We start from the raw sequence: 11,503 nt of genomic DNA, 5'->3' as shown, positions 1-11,503 counted from the left end.
GTTCGACGAAGTGTAAGTTGGCCGGTGGTCGCTTATGGGTTGCCTGCGTGTGCTGACTGATGATTTGTCCTTGTTATTGCAGTCGCTGCCCTTAATATTGTCTTAGGCCTTCATGCAAGTGTTCGTGAAACTGTGTGTAGCTTGTGATCTCGACTACTCAGTTATTTCAGTGCTGTCTTCGTCCTGATGTGTGGCAGTCAGTCAGTTGGCGTGGGGCTGGACGAAACTTCCGCGGGGCATACTTTGACCGGGCCCGCTGGCGGTCTCTGCATAGTGTCGGACTGTGAGGGGCTGTTCCCATTGCTATGAGATCCGTGAATCACCGACCCTTGACACGAAAGTTGAGTTTGTATTTAATTTATCAGAAAGTCAAGACTGTTCACATTGTGCCATCTGATTCTCGTTGTTGGCTGTTGGGATAAATGGTTCAAATGGCTCTGAGCACTATGCGACTTAACTTCTGAGGCCATCAGTCGCCTAGAACTTAGAACTAATTAAACCTAACTAACCTAAGGACATCACACACATCCATGCCCGAGGCAGGATTCGAACCCGCGACCGTAGCGGTCGCTCGGTTCCCGACTGTAGCGCCTAGAACCGCACGTCCACTCCGGCCGGCGGCTGTTGGGACATTCCCACGACCAACAAAGTGTATGTTCGAGTTGGCGAAGGTTTAGCTACCGTCTGGTGGAGTCTAACTGCATTTGGTAATTTGCAATTGAAGTGCACCAGCGAAATTTTCTTCCTTGTGGCCGTTAACGTTCCAGTTACCTGCCCTGGCCGTTGACGTAAATTCAGGCAGTGTCCTCACCGTATTGTCGCTGTCCAACACGGTGTGTAGTTTGACAGCTTAATGTATGCTTGGTTTTGGGCATCCATGACGTTTACGTTTTGCATTGAACTTCCGGTTGTGTGCTGGTCGAGTGGAGCGCAAGTTACCTTGTCGGTGGGTCTGTTGACTGTCTGTTGGTTGGGTTGTCGTCGGATCGAGAATGGTTGGGCTGACTGCCTGTCTCACCTAATTGATCGTTAGTGTTTCAAGTGCTGGCCAACCCCCGAAACTTCTGAGCTCCGTTAGTTGCACCGCTTTTTCATATTTTCTGTTGTGTATATTTGTATGGCTCTAAGCCGATGGTTTTGAATTAAAGTTGAATTGCTTTTAGTGTTGTTTTAAGTCATGGGCCTTCAGCCGCTTTAAATTTAAAACTCCTTGCTCGTCAAGTATTAGACTGTTTGGGGCCTTGGTGCAACCTAATTTAAGATACGGCTTTGTTGTTTAAATTTATTTTACCTCGAGTTTTAAGTCATGGATCTTTCAGCCGTTTTTAAATTAAGGATCTTTGCCTTTAGAGCATCAGACTGTTTGGAGCCTTCAGCCTAATTGAAGATAAGGCCTTCTGCCTTGTGTTTTTTACTTTATTTTACCTCGAGTCTTAAATCATAGGCTTTCAGCCATCTTTAAATTAAGGTTGTTTGCTTTTCAAGTATTAGATTTCGGGCCTTCAGCCAAATTGTAGAACTTACTTAACGTGAGGTCTTCTGCCCTCTAAATATTCTCTTTGTTGTCTGAATTTTGAGTTAATGGCTTTTAGCCGCTTATTTTAAATTACAGTGGTTGTGCCCTTAAGGCATAAGATAGTGTGGCGTTTTCAGCCGATAACTAAGTTCAAGAATTTGTAGTGTAATGTTTGGTCAAATAAATAAAGTTATATGTGTTCGAGTGTAACTGACAGCTGCTCATTTTGGCTCCTTTCCACGATTCTAACTACCTGTCCTGTCGGTTTAGCATGGCATCTCAGAACCTGTCACCAAAGTCTGTAGAAGTCAGTTTTGAATCACACTATACACAACAGAGACCGCTTAAGGTTTAGTAGGAGATAGCGTTAAACAATCACCACTTACTCCTTAGTGAGAAAGAGGCACCGTTTTCCTGTCACAATGGGTGTTGTGTGATGTCCTTAGGTTAGTTAGGTTTAAGTAGTTCTAAGTTCTAGGGGACTGATGACCATAGATGTTAAGTCCCATAGTGCTCAGAGCCATTTGAACCTGTCACAACCAGCGGTCGCCAGTGAATATGTGACTATCTCTTGCCAAGATTCCCTCATTCTCAGACATAATTATAAATTTTAATGCAAACTAACACAAATTCCCAACGCTCTTCTGGATCTGTAGACAGTCGATACCTCCCGGCTGCTGCCAACGCATTAAGAGCTGCATACTTATTATCTGCCACCGGTCGATACCTGGGTTAGGTGGGACTTACCGCAGCCATCCTGTAGTTTACGTATTAGCACTTCTGTTACAAGGTCAGTGGCAGTCCAATGGGCGATTAATTCCACACGCCAACTGCCCTATACAGATAAATGGGAAGTATATGGAAATACAATTTTTTTTTTGTTTGAAATCAAATTTCTTTAGAGGTTATCACCGTAACAGCTATGAAAAGTGGCAAAATCTGCTTATTGTTGCTGTAGAACGCAAGCAGGAACATATGCTTTTTCGTTTTATTTTAATGTCATTACCGGTATAGGTGTATTGTGCCCGTCTTCATATAGATTTTGTGATTACAATAATGCAATCGTCAGTGGCATGCCATTGATTTATGCTGTTTATAGTGATCAGCCAGAGCATTATGACCACCTACGTAATAGCCGATTTATCCAGCTCTGACAAAGTAACAGCGGCGACATGTAGTGACATGGAAGCAAGGAGGCCTTGGTAGGTTGCTGGAGAGAGTTGGTACCACATCTGCACCCACAAGTCACCTAACTCGTGTAAATTCTGGGGAGAGGGGCGATAAGCTCTAACGCCACGTTCAATCTCATCCCAGATGTGTTCGACTGGGTTCAGATCTGGCGAACTGGGTGGGGGGCAATCACATCAATTGGAACTTGTTGCTACTGTGTTCCTTGAACCATTCCACCACACTCTTAAGCCTTGTGACATGACGCACAATTTTGTTGAAAAATGCCTCTGCCGTTGGAAAACATTACTGACAAGAAGGGGTGTGCGTCTTCTGCAACCAGTGTATGTTACTTCTTGGCAGTCATGGTGGCGTGCACGAGCTCCATTCGACCACGAGTATGTTCCTCAAGGCATAATATACCCGCCACCAGGTTGTCTCTGTCCCATAGTACTAGTGTCAAGGAGCTGTTTCTCTGGAAAACGATGGATTGGCGCCCCCCCGTAGGCAACAACCATGACCGATGATCACGTGTCCATCTCAGTCGTAGTTGCCAATTCGATGGTGTTAACATTGGCATATGCAAGGGTCGTCCGCTGCGTAGGTCCATCGATAGCAGTGTTCGGTGAGCTATGGGTTCAGACGCACTTCTACTCTGTCCAGCTTTAAAATCTCATGTTACTTTCGCCACAGTTCTCAGCCTGTCCTGTTGTACCAGACTGCGCAGCCTCCGATGTTCGATATCTGTAATGATGGGTGGCCGCCCAGACCCACGACATCAGGATGTGGTTTCAACTTAGTCTCACCATGTGTTGAAATGACACCAAAGCACTCCCAGAACACGCGACAAGTGGTGCAGTTCCAGAAATGCTGCTGCCGAGCTTCCGGGCCATCACAATTTGCTCTCGGTCAAGCTCAAATAGATCGCACTCCTTCCGTATTCTACACACAGACAGCACGCTCACTTACAATATTACATGCACAGTCCGCGTGTCTGATTAGCAGTCGTTCCTCACCAGGGGACGCTGCTATCACCTGTACGAGTTTATATCGATAGTAGGTCGGCTGATCAGTGGTATGTAAGTTCGCCAAATGTTCAATGCAAATACCAGCGTGTATTTTGAGTAGCTGACTCTGTGGGAAACATCAAGCAGCTGCCCACTCCGCAGGTGTCTCGATCTATCTTGGCTGCAACTTGTGAGCCGATTATCACTGCTCACTCTGTGGGAACAAGTTGGAAAACTTGCTCCTTTCACAACGGCCGCGAAACGAACAACCTTCGTGCAGTGCAGAAGGTTAACTAGCGAGACCTGTTCCTGCGTAAGCTGTAAATGCACAAAAATATTCTCCAGTGAATATTTTCGCCTTGTGCTACCGTCCATTATCGTGAGCGCTGAAGAACTTGGTGCTCTACGGATGACGTATTCGTGTACTCCCATTGTAACGCTTTCACTACTGCCCTGCACTACGGTATATATTCAGTTTTAATTGCAATTTACGCTAATATACGAAAGTATTACAATGTTTTCAAAGGAAAACAGGAAGCGCAACATATTTGTTTACTTACAGTTTCTACCGAAAATCTCGTCGGAAATTCGGTGTCGACGTTCCGTTACACTCCTGGTTTTTTTCGTTTTTTGTGTGCTGCGAGTGAAACAGGTGACTTTGGTCGTTTTATAACTCAGTTTCAACTACCACTTAAGATGTACTTATACACTTGTAAATAGTTACTCTGGGTCACCTAACATCAGTCCAATTCGAAGTTACAGCTTTATACATTTGAACTTGCACGAGGGAATACTTCAACCTCGACGTCTTTTGTTACACAGTTCCGTCAAAATTTGGCACAGGTGCTCCTAGTTGCTGATAGATGTTGAGAGATCAAGTATTTATTATACACTGACTACCATATATGTCAATCCTGTGATTTATTTACAATCTACATTTTAGTATCTTTGTGTTCAAATGTATATCCGTAAAACGAAATAACTATTTTAAATATTGTAAATTTCACATTGTGACTAGAAGAAAGTGACAATAGCTGGCTTGGATGCAGCAGATCACACGCATAAGAGCTATTCATAAATCTGTTACTCCAGTAGAGAATTAAAAATGATTTGTCTGAACTTTAAGTACGAGAATGACAAATGAAATAATCTATACCGCTTTGCATGGAGAAATAAAGAGACCGATACCCAGCAAAGGAAACAAAAGAAAAATTCGGAGTAGGAATTAAAGTCCATGGAGAAGAAATAAAAACATTGAGGTTCGCCGATGACATTGTAATTCTGTCAGAGACAGCAAAGGACTTGGAAGACCAGTTGAACGGAATGGACAGTGTCTTGAAAGGGGGATATAAGATGAACATCAACAAAAGCAAAACGAGGATAATAGAATGTAGTCGAATTAAGTCGGGTGATGCTGAGGGAATTAGATTAAGAAATGAGACACTTAAAGTAGTAAAGGAGTTTTTGCTATTTGGGGAGCAAAATAACTGATGATGGTCGAAGTAGAGAGGATATAAAATGTAGACTGGCAATGGCAAGGAAAACGTTTCTGAAGAAGAGAAATTTGTTAACATCGAGTATAGATTTAAGTATCAGGAAGTCGTTTCTGAAAGTATTTGTATGGAGTGTAGCCATGTATGGAAGTGAAACATGGAAGATAAATAGTTTGGACAAGAAGAGAATAGAAGCTTTCGAAATGTGGTGCTACAGAAGAATGCTGAAGATTAGATGGGTAGATCACATAACTAATGAGGAGATATTGAAAAGAATTGGGGAGAATAGGAGTTTGTGGCACAACTTCACAAGAAGAAGGGACCGGTTGGTAGGACATGTTCTGAGGCATCAAGGGATCACAAATTTAGCATTGTAGGGCAGCGTGGAGGGTAAAAATCGTAGAAGGAGACCAAGAGATGAATACACTAAGCAGATTCAGAAGGATGTAGGTTGCAGTAAGTACTGGGAGATGAAGAAGCTTGCACAGGATAGAGTAGCATGGAGAGCTGCATGAAACCAGTCTCAGGACTGAAGACAACAACAACAACAACCCAGCAAAACGAAATCTCGTACCTGTAAAACATTAAAGACGAAGAAGGTTGTGTACCGGGTATGACACAAAGGAGACGACACTGCTACAGTAAATTTGCGTACTTACCAAATGTGTTCAGTCAGCGTACGACGGAACTGCTCTTTTCGGAATATAGCTAAGCAACCGAATAGCAGTACCTAAAAATGCTTGCCAACTACGGCTTACACAGTGTCAGTGTAATACAATGGTATCCAAAATTAAAGCAACAAACCGCTATTTCCCCGTTCTGTGTCTAATTCACAATATAATCATACAAACCGTCAAGCTGATGTCCTTACGCTTGTGTTCTGCACGGCAGGTGGCATTCCGGTCAACGGACAGCCACTCCAACGATGACGTCACGGCATCTATCAAACGGGGTAGTGTTTGTCGGGTAGTCCCTCATCCACAAGTGCTGTGTACACAGTCACAGACGGTGTAGTTTGGCACAGAGAAGACGCCTACCAGACTGTCTACGGTGGAGGGCCATAGGAAGATGGAAGCAGGACGGTCGCAAACTGATATGGCCCGATGTGAATTTTTCTGTTTATCGGAAGAGGCGACAGTTTATAGAGACCAAAGCTGTATCCCGAAGACCAGGGCAGGGCCGACAATTTCTGACATCAGAAAGAGAGGACCGTTACTTGGTTGCAGGGGCACGAAGGTACCGCCTTAGTAGTGCACGGCAACTGGCATCTGACCACGCAGCATCCAGTGGCTTCTTGTATAAAGGCAAACCGTGTACAGAAGATTTAGCAGTGTGGGCTTTATTGTCAGAAACCTGCTGTTTGTGTGCCTCTGACACGGCTTTACAGAAGGAAACGTCTAGAGTGGAATCGTCGGCATGCCACGCGGACGGTCAAACAGTGGGCCAATGTTCCTTCTCACAGGTGGGTCCCGATTTCTTCTGGAACGTGATTCTCAACGGATTCGCATCTGGAGGGAACGTGGAACTCCATTTCGGTACCCAAACTTTGAGGAAAGAGACCGATATCGAGGAAGATCCCTAATGGTGTTGGGAGGGATTATGTTGACTACACGAAAACCTCTTCACGAAATAGTACTGGCGAATTAGCAAGATTTAACTGCTATCAGATATCTTGACGAGATCTTGGGAGCTCATCTGCGTTCTGTTATGATGACGACGAACGAATCGTCGCCAGTGTGAATGACAGAAACATACAGATCTCTTCTTGCATATACAGCACGTTTGTCAGTAAGGATGATAAGCAGGTGGCTGCGTGGTATGGGTCTACAACGACTAAAATAAATAGAAGTCATTGGTAAAAAATAATTTATTGTACTTATCTGGTGGTACAGGAGTCTTCCTAGTCAGGGCGAATGTAATTACAAACAGAGAGCTATAGAGGCATCACATAGGCCATACTTTAACGAAGCGCGTTGTTAGAGGCTGCTTCCTATCAGCTGAAGGCTATGCTACTTTCCTACTTGACGTCCCGAGCAAGAGTGGCTCAGCGCACGCTAGAGACTTGTTGCAACCCGCGGAGCGGCGCCAGTCTCGACTCGCGGGTCCAGCGATACTAGTACGGACCGCGCTCGATAACGGCAACCCCTAACAAGTGTGGTATCGAACGTTGATGCCACACGTTTGTTGCGATGTGCTGTGAGTCCAGACTTCGTATTGGTGGGCGATAATGCTCGACCTCAGTGAGTATGTGTGGTTGATGTTTTCTTGGAAGATATTGCACTGGTGGCGTAGCCTACTCGTTCTCCCGATTTGAATCCCATGGCATAGAGCAAGTCTGGGATTCACGGGGAGACGGTATGCATTACGTCAGCTTCCACCAAGCACTCCGCAAGACTTGCGAGCAGCTCTGCAGGACGAACGAGCGTTATTGCCTCAACATGAGATTGATGATATCATTCACAGCATGCTTCGTCGTTGTCATGTCTGTATTGCTGCCAGACGTAGTCACAGCCCATATTGAGCATATTAACCAGTTGTCAGAATGTGTGTGCAACTCCGTTAAGTTGAAAAAAAGAGGAACATTTTTGTGTGCGTTGTGCATGTTGTAGTTGTTTACGTTCTATATTCATTACATTGTTTCTGCTTTACTATTACCTGTATATACTGTTTTGTGGTAAAATAAATGCAAGCTCGCAGAATTTCCCTTTGTTGCTTAAATTTTGGACACCATTGTACAAAAAGCAAACGGCAATGCTTGGCAAAATTCTGTTTAAGTATGAAGAGACTTCTCACAGCCTGTATGTCAAAATGTATTTCTGCAGAGCACTGAAACGCATTAATGTCAGTTCTACCTTATACAAGTCCTACAATTCTTAATTATTAGCAGTGAGACTGGTTGCGGTTGGGTTAAACCAAATTAGTTATTATTACGTATTGATTAACATATATTTAAATTGAAACACCTCATACATCAATACCGAATCGCCCAACAAAAACATTAATGGGCAACGATACATTACGTCATTTGAAAATCTACGGAGGCCAGAAGGCCGTGTATGCAAACAACGTTGTCGAAATCCAATTCAGAGACTAGTCCTAGGAAATACACTCCTGGAAATGGAAAAAAGAACACATTGACACCGGTGTGTCAGACCCACCATACTTGCTCCGGACACTGCGAGAGGGCTGTACAAGCAATGATCACACGCACGGCACAGCGGACACACCAGGAACCGCGGTGTTGGCCGTCGAATGGCGCTAGCTGCGCAGCATTTGTGCACCGCCGCCGTCAGTGTCAGCCAGTTTGCCGTGGCATACGGAGCTCCATCGCAGTCTTTAACACTGGTAGCACGCCGCGACAGCGTGGACGTGAACCGTATGTGCAGTTGACGGACTTTGAGCGAGGGCGTATAGTGGGCATGCGGGAGGCCGGGTGGACGTACCGCCGAATTGCTCAACACGTGGGGCGTGAGGTCTCCACAGTACATCGATGTTGTCGCCAGTGGTCGGCGGAAGGTGCACGTGCCCGTCGACCTGGGACCGGACCGCAGCGACGCGCGGATGCACGCCAAGACCGTAGGATCCTACGCAGTGCCGTAGGGGACTGCACCGCCACTTCCCAGCAAATAAGGGACACTGTTGCTCCTGGGGTGTCGGCGAGGACCATTCGCAACCGTCTCCATGAAGCTGGGCTACGGTCCCGCACACCGTTAGGCCGTCTTCCGCTCACGCCCCAACATCGTGCAGCCCGCCTCCAGTGGTGTCGCGACAGGCGTGAATGGAGGGACGAATGGAGACGTGTCGTCTTCAGCGATGAGAGTCGCTTCTGCCTTGGTGCCAATGATGGTCGTATGCGTGTTTGGCGCCGTGCAGGTGAGCGCCACAATCAGGACTGCATACGACCGAGGCACACAGGGCCAACACCCGGCATCATGGTGTGGGGAGCGATCTCCTACACTGGCCGTACACCACTGGTGATCGTCGAGGGGACACTGAATAGTGCACGGTACATCCACACCGTCATCGAACCCATCGTTCTACCATTTCTAGACCGGCAAGGGAACTTGCTGTTCCAACAGGACAATGCACGTCCGCATGTATCCCGTGCCACCCAACGTGCTCTAGAAGGTGTAAGTCAACTACCCTGGCCAGCAAGATCTCCGGATCTGTCCCCCATTGAGCACGTTTGGGACTGGATGAAGCGTCGTCTCACGCGGTCTGCACGTCCAGCACGAACGCTGGTCCAACTGAGGCGCCAGGTGGAAATGGCATGGCAAGCCGTTCCACAGGACTACATCCAGCATCTCTACGATCGTCTCCATGGGAGAATAGCAGCCTGCATTGCTGCGAATGGTGGATATACACTGTACTAGTGCCGACATTGTGCATGCTCTGTTGCCTGTGTCTATGTGCCTGTGGTTCTGTCAGTGTGATCATGTGATGTATCTGACCCCAGGAATGTGTCAATAAAGTTTCCCCTTCCTGGGACAATGAATTCACGGTGTTCTTATTTCAATTTCCAGGAGTGTAGAATTGACACCGATAGCGATACAGGGCTCTCCCATTCTCACATTCGTGTTACGATACCACTCATTTATACTAACACACACACACACACACACACACACACACACACACACACACACACACACACACACGCGCGCGCGCGCGCGCGCGCGCGCTCTGATTACAAAACGTCGTAATTTCAGTACAATAACAATGATAGTTTCGACCAAGCAATGCTGCAGTTGCGTTTTCTACCTAAGATGTCTACTCAGTCAAAACAGAACAAAATATCTCCAGCAGAATTATAAACTTTCTAACGATATTAATAATCAGGTACATTTCCTTACCAGTTTTTCACTTTAAAATTAGTCATCAAGACAGAGGAACTGTTGGTCGTAATCGAAAATTATGATGACATACAATTGTTTGATATTTCATAATATCAGTTATTTAAGTAACCGGTTTTCAGCTGTTAGGCCATCATAAGGTACAAACACAAATGTGTGTGGCTCTGACTTTTGAGAGTAAAGATTTTAAAACTAGATGCATCCAAGTTATCTTTCATTTGGCTGTCAAAGATGACGATTATTGAAGTTCAATGAAACATTAAAGTGATAAGAATAATATCGATTAACTGCGAAGTAAAACTACTGAGATGTATGACACACTCAGTTAATGAAGCTTGAGAGATGAAAACTAAATTCAGCAACGGTCAGTTACTGTAATGAGTGATTCCCTGTACTCGAGTCACAGGTTTTATTGTTTTACATTGAATCTTTATATGTTATTTTTTTGTGTTCACAAATAAAAAGAATGGTCATATCTACGAATCACAGTTTAATTAATGTCCTAGAAACGGTGCAGCGTAGTTCTGCTTCTGTCAGCTACAGGTTACAGGGTGTCTGACTATGGGTGTAGCCACAGTCTCTTTCATCACACGTAATAAATCTTGTCTTATTCAGTAATACTCCTTGACCACTTCTACGGACATACATTCATGCAGAATTTTGGTCTTAACGTTAGTCAGATTATCATTTGCAAGTTCCATGCCCAATCTGTTGCAGTTAACTAATTTCAAAATAGAATACTTTTTGTAATTTTTCTGTTTTCCGTGGTTCCCAAGTTGCTTTCATGGAGATATGTTCCGTCTTTTCAACTAAATGGAACGTAGTTTGTGTTTTTCCATACACGTTTAATTTGTTTATTTATTTATGAAGCATCTTCATTGCTCTCTAACACATAAATGCATTATGTAGTAGTGACTATGTGCCGTTTTCTCACGTTTTTATCTTATTTATCGGATTAGAAACATGTTTCGTAGCACAAGGTTCGTGAGGTTAAACTATCGCTTGGTGTTACTTTCGATTTCCAATGTTGCTAGTCGTTCTGCGTGGTCCTGAAGGTATGTCATTCGGTTCCCATACCCAGATGACAGATTTGGGGTTTTTTTTCATCCAAATTTATTGAAACACTTCACTTTAACTGTTCATTGTATGTTCAGCATGTGAGTGTTTACAGTGTGTAGTGTTTCCAAGTGTCGCTGTGTGTTTATCTTTCGTCATTTGTCTGTGCGTGTGTGTATGCGTGTTTATTTATGTGTTTTGTTACTTATGAATGTACCATTCCTTGTGAGTGCTTTTTTTGAACGTGTGAATGTGTTAGTTTTTGTGTCAGTGGAGTGTGTGTGTGTGTGTGTGTGTGTGTGAGAGAGAGAGAGAGACTGGGGGGGGGGGGGGGGAGGGGGACAAAGAGAGAGAGGAAGATTCATTAATTATTTACTCTGGTTACGTTGCACATTCCTGTTTGTGATTGTT

The sequence above is a fragment of the Schistocerca serialis genome, chromosome 2 (assembly GCF_023864345.2).
Source record: "Schistocerca serialis cubense isolate TAMUIC-IGC-003099 chromosome 2, iqSchSeri2.2, whole genome shotgun sequence".
NCBI classification, from domain to species: Eukaryota; Metazoa; Arthropoda; class Insecta; order Orthoptera; family Acrididae; genus Schistocerca; species Schistocerca serialis.
This window is presented reverse-complemented; position numbering follows the sequence as displayed.